The sequence below is a fragment of the Salmo trutta genome, chromosome 6 (assembly GCF_901001165.1).
Source record: "Salmo trutta chromosome 6, fSalTru1.1, whole genome shotgun sequence".
Taxonomy (NCBI): domain Eukaryota; kingdom Metazoa; phylum Chordata; class Actinopteri; order Salmoniformes; family Salmonidae; genus Salmo; species Salmo trutta.
In genome coordinates this window covers 55567543-55590293 of record NC_042962.1, presented here as the reverse complement: position 1 = coordinate 55590293, position 22751 = coordinate 55567543, and the positions used below count along the sequence as shown (strand labels likewise).

Here is a 22751-nt window from a genome sequence, read left to right as displayed (position 1 = left end):
AGTTTGGGTTGATTTGTGTCCAGAACTTCTCTGTCTCTCATCCAGAGATTGTGCTCTGCTCTCTGTGGATTCACACTGTGCCATGTTGGCTGCAATATCTTCCTCTAGGATCAATGAGTGAAGTTCCTTCCTCAGCTTTGAAATATAACAATCCTGTGATATGGTATGGCATGGGGTCATATCATAGTACAACAGTTATTTGGGGTGTGTGTTACAGAAGCTGAAAGATGTCGATGGTGATATGTCATTGTGTTGTGTAATGGGTTTAGTATTGCCACAGTATTGGCACAGGTGTGTGCGCCAAACGAATGAGCGGCCGTAGCTGGATCGTCCCTGCAATCAGAGAGGAGGTTGTGTCCTTCTGCATCAATAACTGCCTGACATCCTGGACCCGCAGATGAAATAATCTTGTAATTAGGGGGTAAAATCAACCGGCTTGTGAATTCCCTGCTCCTGTAGTGTGTGTTTGTGTGCGTTTGCGTGTGTGTGTGTGTGTTGGTGTGTGTGTGTGTTTGCGTGTGGGTGGGTGGGTGCGTGGGTGCTGATGCATTCATTTACAAATCTGTGTCTTCTCAAGCGGACCTGGTTTATAAAAAGTGGGCTTGTGGCTCCTTACTGCATCATGAATTATTCCTGGGTTGGTTTTCCACAGTTAACCTGTAACACAGAAGGCATGATGTGTAGAGCTGTTCTCTAGCCCCTGGAACCTTGCTGTACAGTAGTTGCCATAGTGATGTTATTGCAGCTTCACAATGTGCATTATTCTCTATATGTATGAACTCTGTGTGACAGCTTCTGCAGCCTCGGGTCAATGTGCTGTTTGTGGAGGGTTGCGTATGTGAACTGTCGATACATATTATTCTATTCAACAAATATGAAGTGCTATATTTCAGGGTAATATGGAAAAGTGAGCAAAATGGGATAAAATAAATGTTTAATAGGCGTTTGCAAAAGGGAACTTTAGCAGTATATAAACCAGAATTCCCAATCTAGAAAATAGAAACAGTTGCTGTTACTTGTATTCATTCCAGTCAATGTGCCCCCTGCCTCATCAGAAGCCACACAACACAGACCCTCTTCCCCTTTCACCCTGCGTTGTCCAGAAGTATCAACCAGCCTCAAACCTGCACAACTATCCCCACACTAGGAGAAGGAGAGAGAAAAAAAGACCTCAAAGCCGTGTTTGTCCACTCTCCATTCATGAAGAAGTCACGTTCCCTGCCAGGCCTGTATGACAGAGAGAGCACACAGTGCAGAGGTTCTGTCTGAGGGGGCCTTTCTTTCTCCTAAAGCCCCCTCATCGAAATTCACCTCACAGAGACAGGGACTCAGAGGCCACCGCCTTGACAGGGTTGCCCAGTCCTGGGGAAATCAAACAAGGCCCATAGGGCTTTGGTCAAACGTGGTGCCCTATATAAGGAATAGAGTGCCATTTGGGACACTGCCAGAACCTCTTCTGCTGGGTTCACAGGGACGTCTGCATTCCCATCAACCTCTTAGTCTGTATGAACATACCTTGAGAACTGGGATGAATACCTCGTCGACCAGACAGGCAGGTGGTTCAACACCAGGGATTTAGATAGCTGATTTAACATGACAGTGTCAATGTATTTCAGGATAAGGCTCAGCTGGAGAGTGAAGGAAAATAACTGCAGATGTTACTTGGGGACACATGTACTCCATCTGTGTTACTTGGGGACACATGCAGTCCCTCTGTGTTACTTGGGGACACATGTACGCCATCTGTGTTACTTGGGGACACATGCAGTTCCTATGTGTTACTTGGGGACACATGCAGTCCATCTGTGCTACTTGGGGACACATGCAGTCCCTCTGTGTTACTTGGGGACACATGCAGTCCCTCTGTGTTACTTGGGGACACATGCAGTCCCTCTGTGTTACTTGGGTACACATGCAGTTCCTATGTGTTACTTGGGGTCACATGCAGTCCCTCTGTGTTATTTGGGGACACATACAGTCCATCTGTGTTACTTTGGGACACATGCAGTCCCTCTGTGAATTGCAATTTGTGCAATACGTTACGAATTTGCAGAAGGTGTGATATGTTACAAATTACAATTTGTTTTGGCTAACGTTAGCTAGGGGTGACTAGGTGGCTAACACTAACGTTAGCTAGGCTAGGGGTTAAGCTAAAAGGGTTAAAGTTAGGGTTAGGGGAAGGGTTAGATAACATGCTAAGTAGTTGCAGAGTAGCTAAAAGTAGTAAGTAGTTGCTAAGTTCTGTATCGCTAAAATGCTAAAGCTGTCCTTGATGATATTCGAACGCGCAACATTTGGGTTGCTAGACATATATGCTAATTTGAGTGTTCCGGATTTAAGTTGACTTTGTTATGTCTAGCCTTTGAAACCAGTCTGTGGTACGGAAAACGTAAACACTGCGATATTACATGCATGGCTTCCATTTAAATGCTACACATAAAACCAGGCTGGTGTATCACCCAGTGAAGCATTATCATTTGATATCGTCCAACATATATCACCATAAGGAGACCATATGCTATTTGTTGACTTTTTGGGGCATGTCCAACTCCAAACACACATTTCTCATCTATGCTATGGGTTCCCAAATTATTTCAGTCAGGCCCCCCTTCCAGCATTGGAGAACACCCCGCCCCCCTTCCAGCATTGGAGAACACCCCCCCCCCCCCCCCAGGACCGAGATTGGGAAACCCTGCTCTAATGTACACAATAATTGACATGACAAGAGGGATACTGATGATGCACTACCCAATTTTTATGCACAAAACTGATGATGCACTACCCCACTACCCAACCTACCACTCACGAGTCCCACAGTTTGAGAACCACTGGCCTATGCAAAGGTGACTCGATAGATAAATGTAGTAATAGTGGACGGTTGGTCTGGGTAGTGTGAGTCTGACTAGAATCGTATCATTTTTTTCCATTGGGCGGCAGTACGTCTATCTTTAAACTTGAGAACTGCATTGCCTACCGGTCCACATAGTGACTGCCGTCTAGCGAGGGCGGGGAAATGAATCTGGTGTCTGGAAATGCACCACTAAGTGCAAATTAACTGCAAGGAAAATACTATTCAGACCTGTATTTCTAGTTTCATATTTGGACTGTATGCGCATCTGTTTTCTCCATCCACGGAATTTTTCCCCCAGTGCGTCTGTTGGTGCACGAGGACTCTGCGCGGGCTCTTGGACTTGGAGGACGGATCCATCAAGCTCGGATTGTGAGTGTTCGCATAGCGGTACACTGAAGGAAAACCTCATCGGATGTGGTATTACAGAATACTTGTGAAATATAGCCTACATTATAGATAGCTCTCTGCCGCGCTGCAGCCTGTGAGGACCGCAAGAGTTTTTTGGGTGGAGAAATTGTGTGTTTCGCAGCGGAGAGGTTTGGGTGACTATTTATAACCAAGGATCGGCAGTCTGGAATGTTTGATTTTCTCCTTCATTATAGGTCAACCTTTTTCTCCTATCATAGTAGATTTTCTCACCGCCGCCGGTCTCAATATTATTTTCAAGTGACCATCTGCACCTTTTTTATTCGGCACTGAAAAAAGCAGATGATATGCATATGTTCTTTGGATTAGACCTCCCTGTGGACAACTTGGCTTTTGCGTGAATGGGATAGCTGTGTATTAGGCATATTGTTCAACGACCGTTGTATAAGGAGACGAGGCGTGTTATTAGCATTAGCCTACACCGGCATTGTGATGGTGAGCTTTTATGATCTGAACTGACAGTGGAATAGGATCATTTTGGAAACTGCTTGTGGGTAAGTTCATGTGTTTTATTGTCAGTGCAGCGATATAAAGTTTCTTGATTAAAACATGTAAATGTACTCAATGCAACATATTGGTTCTATGGTCAGGAGGCAATTCTACCTTTTTTACCATGAAAAACATTCAGATTTTTTGTGAAACCTGAATGTTATATGTAGCAATTTGAAAGAGCTCATTCCATAGTAGCTGTGCCTTTAGTCCTCGAGTTCTCCACCTCGCAGCAGTTTATGCGCATTGTGAGGAATTTTCGTTTCTACAGCTCGTTAAGCATAGATTCGTATGCGTTGGGCACTAGAGCACTCTTTGGGGATGTTTGAAATTGTGTAATGTTCATTGCGCATAGGCTACATTTCGCTGCTTGATAAGCCTACTGTAATAGGCTACATTTCGCTGCTTGATAAGCCTACTGTAATAGGCTACATTTCGCTGCTTGATAAGCCTACTGTAATAGGCTACATTACGCTGCTTGATCAGCGTACTGTAATTGATTTGACGTTATTTATATCTGTTAAAAGTTGTAACTCAGTGAAAATAAATGTGCACTGCAGCAATGGCACATTATTGCTGAAAAATAGAAAGATTTTATGGCAAGAGTGAAACAATCATGTCTCTGATCATAAACGTGTGTGCGTGCATATATGTGTGTGTGCGTTCGCGTTAGTGCGTGCTTGTGTGTCCATGATGGATATATATATATATATATTTTTTTTAAATGTAGGCTCATTATATGCAAACCGTTAGCTGTAGTTGTGTTACCTTTAATATATTTTACAAATAGGATATTTCAACAGATAGGGAATTTAAGATATAGCCTGTTTAGACTATGGCGTAACGGCAGGTTGCAAAGTTGTGTGGCGCTGGAAAGATGCGTGTGCGCATCCTCAGCTGCAGATGGTGAACTAAATCTCAAAATCATTGGAAGACGCGCGCGGCATTGATCTGTTCGTTCATGTGAAGTGTGCGAGTAGGTCACCAGTGAATTCCACCTTGAAATGAAAGTGACTGACACATAGCTCAGGGAAATTACGATTTGGATTTTGGATTAACCACTAGGTTTTAGCCACTGTGCCGTCAATGTATATGGGCCGGTGAAGGGATCATGGATGCACAGTTTCTCTCACATCCCAGACCCCCCAAAATATGACATGGTCGACATAAGCAACATTCAAGTGCTGTTTAACCCGTGGTGCTGAAATGACAGCTCCCAGAGAGTCGACAGATTGAAGAGAAGAGCATTAGCCTGGGGTGTAATCATTAGTCCAAACCGTTGCAAACAGTTTGGACTAAAGCAAGAGTTTCTATTGGACAAATCCAGGCAGGTCCTTCCCCGTTTCGTTCCGTTTGCTTCCGTTTGGTTCTGTTTGGTTCCTAGTGAATACACCCCTGCATGTGTAGGTTACAACACAGGTGTCTGCCTCAAGCAGACCTACTGCACCAAAACGGTCAAATTCACTTTATTTGGCTGGACACGCAATTTTGCTCTAGCTAGCCTATATCGTGTGCAGTCAAGATGTATGCCAAGTGTATATTGAAACCCGATCATCAATACAGGACCAAGAGAGAGAAATTAAGTTGCTCAAGGCACACAGGACAAAACGATTTTCAATGCGTCTCCTGCTGCTTTCACTCAATTCCTTTGGGCTGATTCAAACACAGCAACAACGTTGCAGAATACATGCTTCTTAACGCGCTGGGCATACACTGGTTGAATAAACGTTGTTTCCAAGTCGTTTCAATGAAATGACGTTGAACCAACATGGAATAGACATTTCATTGAAGTCTGTGCCCAATGGGAAGGAAGGCCCGGTGGTCAGATATTGAGCTGGCTTGAATGCTTCTCACAGTCATTGATATAGAGATTTGACAATATAGACGCTCTTCAGATTTGAATGATTCATCCATTTCAATTCAATTCCTGCATTAGTTGCATTTTGTTACAATAACACGCACATCATTCAAATATAATGTGTATTTTTAATACTGTATGTCCAGTAATGACACAATAAGCATCCAAATGTATGATTTGAAGGACCACAAGACAGCACCGGAGATTTCCGGGCTCATTATCACATTGGTTGCATGCATGCATTCTGGTTAGCATCTGCATATGTTCAGGGGAGCCATCACAACCACTGATCTCCTCCTTGATTGATACTTTTCATTTTCAAGGAGCTGTAACCGAGGCTCCACCCCCAACCTGCAGTCAAGTGGCAGAGAGAGAGTCAAAGGCTTTCAAATGATGGACTTCATTAATGTTGTGGGAAATAAGGGTGTCTGGCTATGGAACATTGGCTCAGTGCTGAGGAGTGATTGGAACAATTGGTTAGGATTTGTGAGGGAGGCACTGAGGGAAGGGGCGCCTTTATCGTTGTTATTAGATTACATTAATAAGACTCTGATGGAAATGAAAGAACACTGGCTTTGAGGGGAGAAGGAATGAGAGAAGGAGAGAGAGAAGGGGGAGAGAGAGGGAGAGAGAGAGAGCGAGAGGGAGAGAGTGATGGAGAGAGAAGCCATACAAATTGTCACCATGTCATTGGATTTAGGTTAAAAGTTGGGTAAAAATAAATCCCTTAAGGGGATTACTTTTTGCAAATCCAAGCAGTTTTCCACATTGTTTCAATATTTTCTGTGGTTTAAATGACTTGTAAACAATGTTGATTCAACCTGTTTTTGCACAGTGGGTTGTAAGCCTATAGAATACGCATTGTAAGCCATTAAATACACTATTCACCGTAGGTACAAAAGTATGTGGACACCCCTTAAAATTAGTGGATTTGTCTATTTGAGGCACACCCGTTGCTGACAGGTGTATAAAATTGAGTACACAGCCATGCAATCTCAATAGACAAACATTGGCAGTAGAATGGCCTCACTGAAGAGCTGTGACTTTCAACTTGACTTTCAACAAAACAATTAGTCAAATTTCTGCCCTGTTATAGCTGCCAAGGTCAACTGTAAGGGCTGTTATTGTGAAGTGGAAACGTCTATGAGCAACAACGGCTCAGCCGCAAAGTGGTAGGCTACACATGCTCACAGAATGGGAGCATTGTCCTTGGTTGCAACACTCACTACCGAGATCCAAACTGCCTCTGGAAGCAACGTCAGCATAGTAACTGTTTGTCGGGAGCTTCATTAAAATGGGTTTCCATGGCCGAGCAAGCCGAAGATCACCATGCGCAAAGCCAAGTGTCGGCTGGAGTGGTGTAAAGCTCGCCGCAATTGGACTCTGGAGCACTGGAAATGCGTTCTATGGAGTGATGAATCACGCTTCAACATCTGGCAGTCCGACGGACGAATCTGGGTTTGGCAGTTGCCAGGAGAACCCTACCTGCCCCAATGCATAGTTCCAACTGTAAAGTTTGGTGGAGGAGGAATAATGGTCTGTGGCTGTTTTTCATGGTTCGGGCTAGGACCCTTAGTTTCAGTGAAGGGAAACCTTGCAATGACATTCTAGACTATTCTGTGCTTCCAACTTTGTGGCAACAGTTTGGGGAAGGCCCTTTCCTGTTTCAGCATGGCAATGCCCCCGTGCACAAAGCGAGGTCCATACAGAAATAGTTTATCGAGATCGGTGTGGAAGAACTTGATTGGCCTGCAAAGAGCCCTGATCTCAACCCCATCGGACACTTTTGGGATGAATTGGAACGCCAACTGTGAGCCAGTCCTAATTATCACCTCACTAATGCTCCTGTGGCTGAGTGGAAGCAAGTCCCCGCAGCAATGTTCCAACATCTAGTGGAAAGCCTTCCCAAAAGAAATCTTGAAAGAAATCCAATTCCCTAGATGAGTTTAGAGGCCTCTTTTCCGCCCAAGTATTTAAAACAAATCCTAGATCCACATTAAAGCAATCAGAGGCTATTGATCTGACACTGAGCTATTTATTTTCGCTGGCAGCATTTTCTCCATGTAAAGACATGTTTGATAGATCAGGTAGATTACTAGATGTCCAAGCATCAGTCACTGAGCCCATAGAACATCTAAGACAAGGCAGCTGTATGAATACCAAGTCACTGTTTCAGCCTGTCTGTACTGTCCCATTCATGCTGCTACAATTCATTAGAAATATCTTTCTGAGTAGCAGAGAGGGAACTAAAAGGAACCCTTGGAAATGGAAATCATCTAAACAGACTTTGTTGGAGGGATGTAGTCTTTATAAAAACACTTGTGCTTCAAAATAGGCCCCTCTATACAATTGTGGCCCTACAGCTCTCCACTGCTCTTCTCAAAGCCCTCTGTCTGATTATCATTCAGTGGAGGCCAACAGCAAAACACATTTTCTCTCTTATTTCTTTAGATCAGGCGATCTCAGATCGAGAGAAAAAAATACCATCTCTCTACAGAAATGAAGCTATCCAAGCTTCTATCTAACTGTAAGGTAGGCAGTGTGAGTGCATGGTACACATCCAACCATGGAATCAGCCGCTTGACTTTATTTAGCCTTTGAGTGTTTTGGCAGCCCTATCATAACAGAGACAAGCTAATGTAGCTACATAAAAGTCGTAATGGAATCGTTTTCCAACTGTCTGTTTATATTGTAGCACAGGAAACATATGGGGAACCTCCCAGAGGAACTGCTAGAAGATGAAAAACTGGTCAATTGTTTCACACACTGAAATAAAGATTGAAGCGATGAAAGTGTAGTCCTACTCCCCACTGATGAAATTGCATTCTAAGGTGTAATCAATTTTTTTTCTTCCTTCTATCTATTTTTTTAAAAGCTTGAGGCAAGGAAAATAAAAAGCTGATGGTTTGTCAGAGATAGAGCGTGCAGTCCAGGAGCTGGCCTGGATGATGGAATTATCATTTTCACCCCTTTTCCCCCAAAACTGTTTCCCTGCAATGTTTGCATGTGATCCTAAAGCAGTCTTAGAGGATGAAGTCGATGTGTTTTAGATAGTTGGGAGATAGGCGTGTGAAAGGAGATGAAAATTGTCACGCGGGTAAAAAGCAAAATGGGCAATTTTTCCTTCAATTTCTCCCTTCTCCATTCGGAGCGCTGCTGACCCGTTCATGAAGACTCCGTAGTGACACACAGCGCATTACCACAGAGATAAACCTTCCCTCACAACCTGCCTGCGTTTAAAATGAACAGAGACCTTGGATATGTTGTGCTGCCAGCTGAATGTCTCTCCAATACAGGAAGTAGAAGACAACATGCACCAACTCAGCGTTCCTGACCAATGATATGTCCTCAAGAGCGAAGTGTCCAATTACACAGAGAGCATGTGTTCACATGCCGTTTCTTAAGACTCCTCATTCACAACACTGTGTTGTTAATTTCATGTATTTGTCACCCTAGGCTAGTCAATGACAAAGGGGAACACATTATTGTAGTTGTGTTGCTAAACAAACACCAGAGCTGTGGTCTAGATGTGAATGTCGTATTATTTATGGGCCCTGTTTCTTTCCCAGAATGCTGCTGCTGTGTCAACTGCGAATTCGACTGCGAAGCCGTTCCTTGGCGAGAGCCAGCGTTCTCCATGGGCCCTCCACATATCCCCACCAACCCCAGCGAGAGTGGCCCTCAATAGGCCCTGATTTATTGGGCCACTTTATGAGAAGGGCCTGGGGAGTCGCCTCTCCTTGTCCTCCGATATTGAATCCCGCCTTGCTCACATGGAGTGTTTTTTCCCACATTGTTTGTCAATGCAGTAAATATGTGTTGTTCCTGTCGTGCTCTCCATGGTAACTAGACCCCTCCCTTCCAATCCTCCTTATCCTGTCAGTTTAGTCTTGATTGCTGGTGCTGGCTCCATTTCAGGACATGGGGCCACTCAGAGATGATACAATCAGAGCAGCAAACAGTAGGCAGAGGGGGTACTGATAGGAAGGAGGGAGCGATGGAGGGAGAGAGGGAGGCAGGGAGAGAGAGAGAAAGGGAGCGAGAGAGCGAAAGGGAGGGAGAGAGCGAAAGGGAGGGAGAGAGGGACAGAGGGAGAGGGAGAGGGGGGGAGGGAGAGGGGGAGATATATATATATATATATACTGCTCAAAAAAATAAAGGGAACACTTAAACAACACATCCTAGATCTGAATGAAAGAAATCATCTTATTAAATACTTTTTTCTTTACATAGTTGAATGTGCTGACAACAAAATCACACAAAAATAATCAATGGAAATCCAATTTATCAACCCATGGAGGTCTGGATTTGGAGTCACACTCAAAATTAAAGTGGAAAACCACACTACAGGCTGATCCAACTTTGATGTAATGTCCTTAAAACAAGTCAAAATGAGGCTCAGTAGTGTGTGTGGCCTCCACGTGCCTGTATGACCTCCCTACAACGCCTGGGCATGCTCCTGATGAGGTGGCGGATGGTCTCCTGAGGGATCTCCTCCAAGATCTGGACTAAAGCATCCGCCAACTCCTGGACAGTCTGTGGTGCAACGTGGCGTTGGTGGATGGAGCGAGACATGATGTCCCAGATGTGCTCAATTGGATTCAGGTCTGGGGAACGGGCGGGCCAGTCCATAGCATCAATGCCTTCCTCTTGCAGGAACTGCTGACACACTCCAGCCACATGAGGTCTAGCATTGTCTTGCATTAGGAGGAACCCAGGGCCAACCGCACCAGCATATGGTCTCACAAGGGGTCTGAGGATCTCATCTCGCTACCTAATGGCAGTCAGGCTACCTCTGGCGAGCACATGGAGGGCTGTGCGGCCCCCCAAAGAAATGCAACCCCACACCATGACTGACCCACCGCCAAACCGGTCATGCTGGAGGATGTTGCAGGCAGCAGAACGTTCTCCACGGCGTCTCCAGACTCTGTCACGTCTGTCACGTGCTCAGTGTGAACCTGCTTTCATCTGTGAAGAGCACAGGGCGCCAGTGGCGAATTTGACAATCTTGATGTTCTCTGGCAAATGCCAAACGTCCTGCACGGTGTTGGGCTGTAAGCACAACCCCCACCTGTGGACGTCGGGCCCTCATACCACCCTCATGGAGTCTGTTTCTGACCGTTTGAGCAGACACATGCACATTTGTGGCCTGCTGGAGGTCATTTTGCAGGGCTCTGGCAGTGCTTCTCCTGCTCCTCCTTGCACAAAGGCGGAGGTAGCGGTCCTGCTGCTGGGTTGTTGCCCTCCTACGGCCTCCTCCACGTCTCCTGATGTACTGGCCTGTCTCCTGGTCGCGCCTCCATGCTCTGAACACTACTGACAGACACAGCAAACCTTCTTGCCACAGCTCGCATTGATGTGCCATCCTTGATGAGCTGCACTACCTGAGCCACTTGTGTGGGTTGTAGACTCCGTCTCATGCTACCACTAGAGTGAAAGCACCGCCAGCATTCAAAAGTGACCAAAACATCAGCCAGGAAGCATAGGAACTGAGAAGTGGTCTGTGGACCCCACCTGCAGAACCATTCCTTTATTGGGGGTGTCTTGCTAATTGCCTATAATTTCCACCTGTTGTCTATTCCATTTGCACAACAGCATGTGAAATGTATTGTCAATCAGTGTTGCTTCCTAAGTGGACAGTTTGATTTCACAGAAGTGTGATTGACTTGGAGTTACATTGTGTTGTTTAAGTGTTCCCTTTACTTTTTTGAGCAGTGTATATATATATGCCGGTCTGCAAATTCAGGTCTATAGTAACTCCAACACAGTTTTCCCTCCCCACTCCCTGGCTCTTTCAGCCGCAACACTTGTCTGGTTCTTCGGGTTGACATTTCAGCAGACAAATTGACCTTTTTTTGCCTTGGGTTCCTACTGTGTCTTTTCCCTCTGTTTTCCATTGAGCGAGCCATTGAACCGGTTGTTCGGTGGCTGGAGTTCTAGTTCCGTGTTCCGCTCCCCCTGGGGCTATATCCTCTGAGACCATCATGTGACGCCCTTGTGGCTCTACAGTGTTTTGGCTTATTAAATGTGAACTTGAGGGCAGTGGTTCAATAAGCCTCCAGTTTCAGGCATGCTTATCTTCATCCAGTTGAGGGAATGGGGGAATTGTTACGTGTGTGTATGTTGAGTAACAACCCCCCATTTATGTTTACATGTTAATAATGAAGACCAGTGAGTCCACTTTCCAGCCATGCTCAGAGGAAGCTACGATTCTATCATGGGAAGACTCACGATGTTACAGGATTATATAATGCATATATATTGGTATCATTCAGCAGAAAAGTCATCTGACAATAGAAATTAGCATTAGGAGCTATTGTACTCCTAGGAATGGGACCTATTCTTGTACTGTAGTACTTGTAGCCAGCCAATTTTACAATTCACCGCCTCTCGCCCTATCCCTCCTCCTCCCACCACCCTAACACATGCAATCTACTGCAGTCATCAGTGTGCATATATCCTTTGGAATAACAGTAGTAGAAGTCTGTTTCACAGTTCACCAGCTGCTGTGTTTCAGTTTCCTCCCCAGCAGACTGAGTTGATCCTACTGATGGATGATGGAGCAGTATACCAGTTCTAGAAGACAGCCTTGTATCAATCATCCTGGCTTCCAGCTACTTCCTCCTTGGCCCTTGTCCCACCTACCTGCCTGCCTGTCAGCCATATCCCCCCCCCCTCTCCTTTAATGAGTGGAGTGGAGGGGTGGGTGGGTGTCTCCTCCCAACTAGATTGGCCCTCAGTAGGGAACAGTGTCAAGTCCCATTTGAGTGGGATGATTGGATCTGAAGAGGTTTCTCTTGGTGTCAAGTGTAGTGGATGGAGGGGACTTTGGATGGCGGGATAAAACGGAGACAGGTGACGGCTGCTGGATAGGTTGGTCTCTCTCCTTTTCTGGAAAAGTTTGCAGAACTCTGGAGAAATGAAGTGCTCTTGTACACTATAATATCTTTCTTTGTACTGTTGACGGAACTCAGTAGAAGTGATCTTATACAATATACTGTACTATATTTATTTGTACTGGTGACAAAAAGTTATCTTATACAATATGACAAATAAAGTTATCTTATACAATATCATAACTTTCTTTATACTGTTGACACAACTCAAGAGAAATTAAGTTCTCTTATACAGTATGATATCTTTGTGCCGTTGACAGAACTCAAGAGAAATGAAGGTATCTTATACAATATAATATCTTTCTATGTACTGTTGACAGAACTCTGGAGAAATGAAGGTATCTTATACAATATAATATCTTTCTATGTACTGTTGCCAGAACTCTGGAGAAATGAAGGTATCTTATACAATATAATATCTTTCTATGTACTGTTGCCAGAACTCTGGAGAAATGAAGGTATCTTATACAATATAATATCTTTCTATATACTGTTGACAGAACTCAAGAGAAATGAAGTGCTCCTTCCTATAGAATATAATATTATTATTTGTACTGTTGACAGAACTCAGGGGAAAGGAAGTTCTCTTATACAATATAATATCTTTCTATATACTTTGCTCATGGACAATTCTATATGAATTAACATACTTGTTGAGTGTGGTGAGCTCTCTTGTTAAAGTTTATGGAAACTGTGATTTTGGGGTTGTAAACTATGTCTGAACAGCTCTGTCATTTCCATGTCAAAGGGTTGAGCTGAGTCTTGCTCAGCAAGGGGAAAGAATGGGCCATAAAGCCTAATGCGTTGCCTGAATAATGCAGGTGTGCAATTTCAATAGTGTGGCAGCGAGCGAGCGGTCTGAGCTGTACTGTGTGTTTGGAGGAGAGATTTGAGATGGATGGTTTATCTTTTATTAAACATGCGGTCGGTGTGGAGGGGAGGCTACAGTACTGACAGAAGCTCTGCTCTCCCCTCACTCCTCTTCTCCTGGGGATGATTTATCCCCTCCTCCCTTCCCTCTCTCTTGTCCTCAGCAGCCTCCGTTTTCATCCTCAGGACGGGGCTACAGCCGGGCTCTCCTCTGGACCCCTGAGCCCCCTCACCCGCCACGGCCTATCCAATAAGAAGGCTTCATTAGTTTTATCTTTATTTCCCTGCCGCTCGGCTATGGCTGGGCCGAGCTGGGAAACAGAGGCGTTAGTAGGCAGGTCAGAGATCTGAGGGGGATTGAACAGGAGTCCTCCAGGTCCTGTTTTCTCAGGTTTTATTGAGCTGAAACGATTGGTAGAGCAGAGCAGAGAAGTAGCAGAGGTTGATAAGGATGGGGGGGGGGGTGAATCTGTAGTGAATTGGATTTCAAATTAGGGCTATGTGGTGTGTGTGCTGTGTTGCTGATTATGTATAGCTATCTCCTGTCACCTCCAAAGTGAATATCGGTACTGACTGAGCACTGCTGCCTTCCTGGAAGCTTTTTGAGAGGTGAGTTTGTAACGGGTAATGCTTGAGATCTAGCATCATTGCCATGCATTTAATCACTGTAGCATTGAGATACATTATGAAATTTAAACTTCATCCATGTTGACTTTAAAAGCTTCTTAGCTTGAACCAAGGAAAATTACAACCACTAAGGGCAATGAATTGCCAATGATTAAGGGTATATAAAACTTTATTTTAGACTTCGCTGAAACAGCAGAGAGTAAGTCTTGTTCTTGTCAGGTGGGAACGGGGGACTTGTTACAGACATCACTCTCACTGTTATTTCATAAGTGGACAAATCAGGTCAGATTGCTCTGTGTCTTTTCCCCACAAGAGAAAATAGCAAGCTGCCTGTAAATTGTTCTCTCCCCATTCTCTCTGTGATTCACTCAAAATGAAGTCTCCCCCTGTCCTGGCCACGTGACCAGCAGTTCTCATATTGTCAGAATACAGGCCTTCACCTCTGCATCAAGTCTATTTAATTGGACATCCACTTCCCTATTAACGAAAGCAGCAATAGTACTCCTTGCCTGGCACACAAAGCGCTTATGGGAAATGAAGTCCTTATTGCCTCATGAGGTGGCCATTTTGGGGTCCACTCCACTGATTGTGTCACACAGGACTTCTCTAGGTGATTCATCTAAATAAGCTGAGGGGCCATTTCTGGGAAGCTGTAGCAGGTGGTGTTAGAACAGTGCTCTGCACCTCCTGCTTATTAACCCTGAACCCCAATGGCCGGGAGACTTGAGCCCACTGGCTCACAGTTGCATCACTCTCTCTGGCTTCACAGAAGAATACAAATGATGCAAATCATTCACCAACTAGAGAACTTTTCCCCACTCTGCAGGATTCAATTGGAGAGACAGAGTAGAAGTGGAAACAACTATATCATTTTCTATTTTGACACCATGTAGAAGGAAATTGGCTGTGATTTTTAAATTGGTTAACTTGACTCTATTAGAACATGTCGCTCATAGAAGCGGTAGCAAAAAGGTGTTATTTCACCATTTTCAGGTAAAATACAATACCTTGCACCTCATGAGAAATTTCAATCTCAAGTATTGACCCACCTGTGGTGCCTTCGCTTTCTGCAAAGGATTCAAGTTTTCAACAAGGTGTCACACTAGTTAAGTGCAGTGGTAGAGAATTGCGCCAGCCACAAAGAGGCAATGTACTCTATTTCATGCTGTTTCGTGCTGTTTCCGGTCCATGGTGGAACTGGAAGCCCTGGGACCTACACTATAACAGCATGCACAGCTTTTCAGGTCCACAGTCCAGCTGATTTCACTCCTGGGGTCTGATTTCTACATGGGAACCCAGGTGTGTGCACCACCCAGCCAATCAGCGATATTCATTATAGTGATTGCCAGGAAGGAACTAAGCAGGGCTGTTGAACTCAAGGGCGTTAGTGAGTCGTGCTCCCCAGCAATACAGACTCATAACTGGCTTCCACTGAAATAACCCTAATTGTGGCACCTGGAAACCTATAAGTTGCAGTCCTTAGATCGATCAGTAGTTACCCTGGACACAGCACTAAGCCTGGAATTTGTCCATTTAACCCTTTAGAATCTAAGCCCTGTCTAAGCCGGGGGGGCTAACTTATTTAATAGTTTTAGTTTGGCATTACTGTTGTTAATTAACCAATACAAACGCATTGAATAACAGATTCACTACATAGAACAACAAATCCGATTTTCAGGATGTCTCGTGGTCTGACAAACACCACTCTAGCTCTGCCACCTTTCACTGCAGATGCGGAAGGGCAATATCGGCAGATGCAGTGGATTGAGAGGCAGCCCATGCAAAAAAAAACGAATACTGAATCTCTAGCTTAAACAGGCGTATTTTGATGGTGACTTTTTCAATTATGTTAATTCGATTTCCACAGGGGCGAGGCAATTGTAGGCCAAGGGTTAAAGTGGGTTCAGGGAGAGAGTGTGTACAGTATGTACAGTTCATGGAACAGCTTGAATTGGGAATAGTTAATAATGTATGTCCTTTAGGAAGTTACTGGCAGCATACAGACAAACTCTCTCTCTCTTTCTCTCTCTTTCTCTCTCTCTCACTTGCTCTCCTCTCTCCCCCCCTCTCTCTCCCCCTCTCTGATGGTGGATGGGGGGATCAGATCATCTGAAATTGAATAATTTGGGTTGCAAAATTCTGGGAACATTCAATAAATTCTATGGTTTTGACGAAATCCCAGTTGGAGGATCCCCGGAATCAGGGGGGAATAAGCAGGAAATCTGGTAACCTCCAAACAGGATTTCTAGAAAACCAGGGAATTAATTGAACATTGCAAGAATTTGGCAACCCTAGGAATAATTCTGTGTGCAGAGCCGGGCTTTACGTGTGTGGATGTAGGTGTGTTGAGGGTATAAGTGATTGCAACTGTTTCTCACAAATAGAAATGTTAATAACTTGCAAAGGCAGCAGGCAGATAAGGTTTTTACCTCCGCTCCTCTACGGAGAGAGGGGGACGAGGATGAGGAGATGGAGAAAAGAGGAAGGGAGGGAGGAGAGAGGGAGGGGTTGTTGGAAGACACATTATTCTGTGCTGGTGCTCCTCTAGTAAGAGCCACTAGTGAGAAAGGGCCCTTCTCTGGCAGAACCTTCAAGACAGTAATTGAATTTGGTTGAATCCAGCGGGGGATAAATACACGGACTAATAGACAGGGACTAAGAGACAAGGAGGTAGGGGGATGAGGAAAAACAACTGAACAACAACTGCAGTCGACAGTTGATTCTAAGGAGCTTCCTCCTTTAGCAGACCCTGCTAATTCAATGGTTATGGACCATCAGTGAGTTGCTTGTTTGTTTGCGTCATGGATCGCTGCAGCAGGGGGGTAGTAGGCTACACTGCACTACAACACGGAGCTCATGTCAATTCTCATGCTCCCCTCCCACACTGTGGGCTGTGTAAATAGCTAGCACTTGATTCTCTCCTCTCAGTATTGGGGAAAACACACTCTGAAATAACAAGAGGTTGATATTCACATATTAACCAGGATCCACTTGAAATCACTGATTATGAGAATTATGATGGTAAATGTTTTATACAAACATGAGTAGCACTTAATTTTATGGCACATAGTTTCCCAGCTGTTTAATAAACAATGGCATGGTAAATGGTCATTACACAGTAATAACCTAGGAATGACTGTTTTAGTGACCTATTCACAATTAAACAGACCTATCTATGTATTACGGAACAACTAAATATCCGCCTTGCATTTTCAATCCAAACCGCTGCTACAGTAGTGAGCTTGCAGTTCCAGGAACGTATTATGGTAATATTTTGAATTCTGTCATATGTTTAATCCTATAATCCCTTATTTATTCTGTTTTTTATATACTCTGGACTATGATCAGTCTGCTGCAATAGCACCTGCAGACGACTTGTTAGCTCATCAGTAACGATGCACTGAGGTAGACAAATACACCTCTATTGTTATTCAGGGTTATTATTCAATATCACCAACTTCAAGTACCTCTATCGCGTTGAACACCATGTATCTTCATCTTCTTTTTAAAATATTTTGTATTTATTTCATGTTTATTTAACTAAGTAAGTCAGTAAGAACAAATTCTTACTTACAATGACGTCCTACCAAAAAGGCAAAATGGCTCCTGCGGGCTGGGATTAAACATTTAAAAATAAAATAAAACACACATCACGACAAGAGCGACACCACACCACTACATAAAGAGAGACCTAAGACAACAACACAGCATAGCAGCAACACATGACCACAACATGGTAGCAACACAACATGGCAGCAGCACAACATGGTAGCAGCACAAAACATGTACAAACATTATTGGGCGCAGACAACAGCACAAAGAAGGTAGAGACAACAATACATCATGTGAAGCAGCCACAACTGTCAGTAAGAGTGTCCATGATTGGGTCTTTGAAATGGCAACATCATTTACATGCCATGCACTGGCGCCCAATCACAGTTATCACAGGAAGCTAGTAATTCTAGGCGAATGTGTCTATTTAATCATTGTGTGCTCTGTTTGTAAGAGAGGGACCACATCGAGAGTATCTTTTGGTGGTAATGTTTGTAGCGACACGAGAGAGAACGCTAATTAAAATGATACAATTTCGGTGTATTTTTATCGTTTTAGTGTAGTGAGGGGGAGACTTGTGAAGCGTCGTTAGCCAACTAGCGCCCGGCGCAACAATGGCCCTTTCATAGCGGGGTGGTTTGTGGTGGTGTCGTCATCCTTGGCTGCAGTCTAATCTGGAACTGACACACTAACACTGTCTCCTCGGGCTTATTGTGGTTTACCGGGTTCCTCCCTCCAGATTCTGTGTTGTGATTCTGTGTTGCGTCTTTGTCGGGTACTAAATGTCAACGTGAAGTTTTTAAACATTGGAAGCTACCACATGTCAATTGAATTGACAGGCATTGAAATGAGGGAGCTTGCCTCGTGAGATTATTGGCAGTCTTTGGGCAGCTTCTTTATTGGTTGCTAGATCATACAACCACCCGAAAAACAGTGGCCTAACACCAAGAGGAATTCAGATTAGAATTGATTATGTGAAGGATTAGGGACCGGGTGAAGTTAACATGTTAGTTAGCATGGCATCAAAGCCAGATATATTATTACTCACTACTTTGACACAGCTTCTTCTTTGATGGAGTTCATTTTATATGGGTGCATGATGATAAATCCTTAAAGAGAGGAAGAAAAATACAACCTTTGGAGAATGGATTTGCATACTGGCATCATTTATTTGAAAGGCTAATTGCAGATGTGTAGGCAGCTGCAGAACATGATATCAAATATTTGTTTTCCCCCGTTTTGATCTATGATCCAGATGAGTAAATGATGATTAAATTATTTGCACGTGGCGTAATCTGAATGCCACATCTCATTCAAAACAACAGCTGTGTTTACACAGGCAGCCCAATTTTCATATTTTTTCAACTAATTTGTATTTTGACCATTCACATCTGATCTTTTCACATCAGATCTTTTTCAGAGCTGATCTGAGTGGTCAAAAAAGCCTTTTTTGTCCAGGCCTTAAACATTTTTTTGTAGGGTCCTGTGCAGTTGTAAATCAAACAAATACATGTGTGAATTTCAACTTATTTTAGAAGAAATAGAAAATCGTGCAAGGGTGCCTTCTACTTCTACTATCTTGTGTAATCCACCTTCAATATGGTGATTGGATGTAAATCTTTTACTCATGACCTTTTACCTGGTGTGTTCCTTTCGGTACAACTAACTATGTTCTTGATTTGACACGTAGCCTTACAATAGGCCTACATACATACAGTGCCTCCGGAAAGTATTCAGACCCCTGGACTTTTTCCACATTTTGTTACATTACAACTTAAACTAAAATTGATTAAAAAAAAAAACTCTGCAATCTACACACAATACCCCATAATGACAAAGCAAAAACAGGTTTTTAGACATTTTTGCAAATGTGTTAAAAGTAAAAAAACATAAATACCTTATTTACATAAGTATTCAGACCCTTTGCTATGAGACTCAAAATTGAGCTCAGGTGCATCCTGGTTCCATTGATCATCCTTGATGTTTCTACAACTTGATTAGAGTCCATCTGTGGTAAATTACATTGATTGGACATGATTTGGAAAGGCACACGCTTGTCTATATAACGTCCCACAGTTGACAGTGCATGTCAGAGCAAAAACCAAGCCATGAGGTCGAAGGAATTGTTCGTAGAGCTCCGAGACAAGATTGTGTCTAGGCACAGATCTGGGGAAGGGTACCAAAACATTTCTGCATTGAAGTTCCCCTAGAACACAGTGGCCTCCATTATTCTTAAATGGAAGAAGTTTGGAACCACCAAGACTCTTCCTAAAGCTGTCCACCCGACCAAACTGAGCAATCAGGGGAGAAGGACCGTGGTCAGGAAGTGACCAAGAACCCGATGGTCACTGTGACAGAGCTCTAGAGTTCCTCTGTGGAGATGGGAGAACTTTCCAGAAGAACAACCATCTCTGCAGCACTCCACCAATCAGGGCTTTATGGTAGACTGGCTAAACAGAAGCCACTCCTCAGTAAAAGGCACATGACAGCCCACTTGGTGAGTGCAAAAAGGCACCTAAAGACTTTCAGACCATGAGAAACAAGATTCTCTGGTCTGATGAAAACAAGATTAAACTCTTTGGCCTGAATGCCAAGCGTCACGTCTGGAGGAAACCTAGCACCATCCCTACAGTGATGCATGGTGGTGCCAGCATAATACTGTGGGGATGTTTATCAGCGGCAGGGACTGGGAGACTCTTCCGGATTGAGGCAAAGATGAACAGAGAAAAGTACAGAGAGATCCTTTATGAAAACCTGCTCCAGAGCGCTCAGGACCTCAGACTGGGGCAACAGTTCACCTTCCAACAGGACAACAACCCTAAGCACACAGCCAAGACAACGCAGGAGTGGCTTCGGGATAAGTCTCTGAATGTCCTTGAGTGGCCCAGCCAGAGCCCGGACTTGAACCCGATCTAACATTTCTGGAGAGACCTGAAAATAGCTGTGCAGCAATCTGCAGAGAAGAATGGGAGAAACTCCCCAAATACAGGTGTGCCAAGCTTGTACCGTCATACCCAAAAAGATTGGGGGCCGTAATCGCTGCAAAAGGTGCTTCTACAAAGTACTAAGTAAAGGGCCTGAATACTAACACTACCGTTCAAAAGTTTGGGGTCACTTAGAAATGTCCTTGCTTTTGAAAGAAAAGCACATTTTTATCCATTAAAATAACATCAAATTGATCAGAAATACAGTGTAGATATTGGTAACGTTGTAAATAACTATTGTAGTTGCAAACGGTTGATTTTTAATGGGATATCTCCCTAGGTGTACAGAAGCCCATTATCAGCAGCAATCTCTCCTGTGTTCCAATGGCACATTGTGTTAGCTAATCCAAGTTTATTTGCCTAGATGGCCAGCATCCCAGAGTCGCCTCTTCACTGTTGACGTTGAGACTGGTGTTTTGCAGGTACTATTTAATGAAGCTGCCAGTTGAGGACATGTGAGGTGCCTGTTTCTCAAACTAGACACTCTAATGTACTTGTCCTCTTGCTCTGTTGTGCACCGGGGCCTCCCACTCCTCTTTTTATTCTGGTTAGAGCAAGTTTGCGCTGTTCTGTGAAGGGAGTAGTACACAGCATTGTACGAGATCTTCAATTTATTGGCAATTTCTCACATGGAATAGCCTTAATTTCTCAGAACAAGAATAGACTGACGAGTTTCAGAAGAAAGTTCTTTGTTTCTGGCCATTTGAGCCTCTAATCGAACCCACAAATGCTGATGCTCCAGATACTTAACTAGTCTAAAGAAGGCCAGTTTTATTGCTTCTTTAATCAGGACAACAGTTTTCAGCTGTGCTAACATACAGTGGGGGAAAAAAATATTTAGTCAGCCACCAATTGTGCAAATTCTCCCACTTAAAAAGATGAGAGAGGCCTGTAATTTTCATCATAGGTACACGTCAGCTATGACAGACAAAATGAGGGGAAAAAATCCAGAAAATCACATTGTAGGATTTTTTATGAATTTATTTGCAAATTATGGTGGAAAATAAGTATTTGATCACCTACAAACAAGCAAGATCTCTGGCTCTCACAGACCTGTAACTTTTTCTTTAAGAGGCTCCTCTGTCCTCCACTCGTTACCTGTATTAATGGCACCTGTTTGAACTTGTTATCAGTATAAAAGACACCTGTCCACAACCTCAAACAGTCACACTCCAAACTCCACTATGGCCAAAACCAAAGAGCTGTCAAAGGACACCAGACACAAAATTGTAGACCTGCACCAGGCTGGAAAGACTGAATCTGCAATAGGTAAGCAGCTTGGTTTGAAGAAATCAACTGTGGGAGCAATTATTAGGAAATGGAAGACATACAAGACCACTGATAATCTCCCTCGATCTGGGGCTCCACGCAAGATCTCAGCCCGTGGGGTCAAAATTATCACAAGAACGGTGAGCAAAAATCCCAGAACCACACGGGGGGACCTAGTGAATGACCTGCAGAGAGCTGGGACCAAAGTAACAAAGCCTACCATCAGCAAGGGCATTGAAGATGAAACATGGCTGGGTCTTTCAGCATGACAATGATCCCAAACACACCGCCAGGGCAACAAAGGAGTGGCTTCGTAAGAAGCATTTCAAGGTCCAGGAGTGGCCTAGCCAGTCTTCAGATCTCAACCCCATAGAAAATCTTTGGAGGGAGTTGAAAGTCAGTGTTGCCCAGCGACAGCCCCAAAACATCACTGCTCTAGAGGAGATCTGCATGGCGGAATGGGCCAAAATACCAGCAACAGTGTGTGAAAACCTTGTGAAGACTTACAGAAAACGTTTGACCTGTGTCATTGCCAACAAAGGGTATATAACAAAGTATTGAGATAGACTTTTGTTATTGACCAAATACTTATTTTCCACCATAATTTGCAAATAAATTCATTAAAAATCCTACAATGTGATTTTCTGGATTTTTTTTCTCATTTTGTCTGTCATCGTTGAAGTGTACCTATGATGAAAATTACAGGCCTCTCTCATCTTTTTAAGTGGGAGAACTTGCACAATTGGTGGCTGACTAAATACTTTTTTCCCCCACTGTAATTGCAAAAGGGTTTTCTAATGATCAATTAGCCTTTTAAAATTATAAACTTGGATTAGCAAACACAACGTGCCATTGGAACACAGGAGTGATGGTTGCTGATAATGGGCCTCTGTACGCCTAAAAAAATCTGCCATTTCCAGCTACAATAG

General features: G+C 43.8%; 1 protein-coding gene across 3 annotated transcripts in view; it reads left to right on the top strand.

The window, feature by feature from the left end:
- Positions 1-2979: 2979 nt before the first annotated feature.
- The window catches only part of LOC115196347 (interleukin-1 receptor accessory protein-like 1-B), a 326173-nt gene continuing 306401 nt past the window's right edge, over positions 2980-22751 (top strand). For 2 of the 3 annotated variants that reach the window (XM_029757107.1, XM_029757104.1), the window contains exon 1: positions 2980-3771. The gene's annotated coding sequence lies outside the window, so the exon portion shown is untranslated. The remainder of the gene's footprint in view (positions 3772-22751) is intronic. The other variant, XM_029757105.1, reaches the window with a different exon arrangement.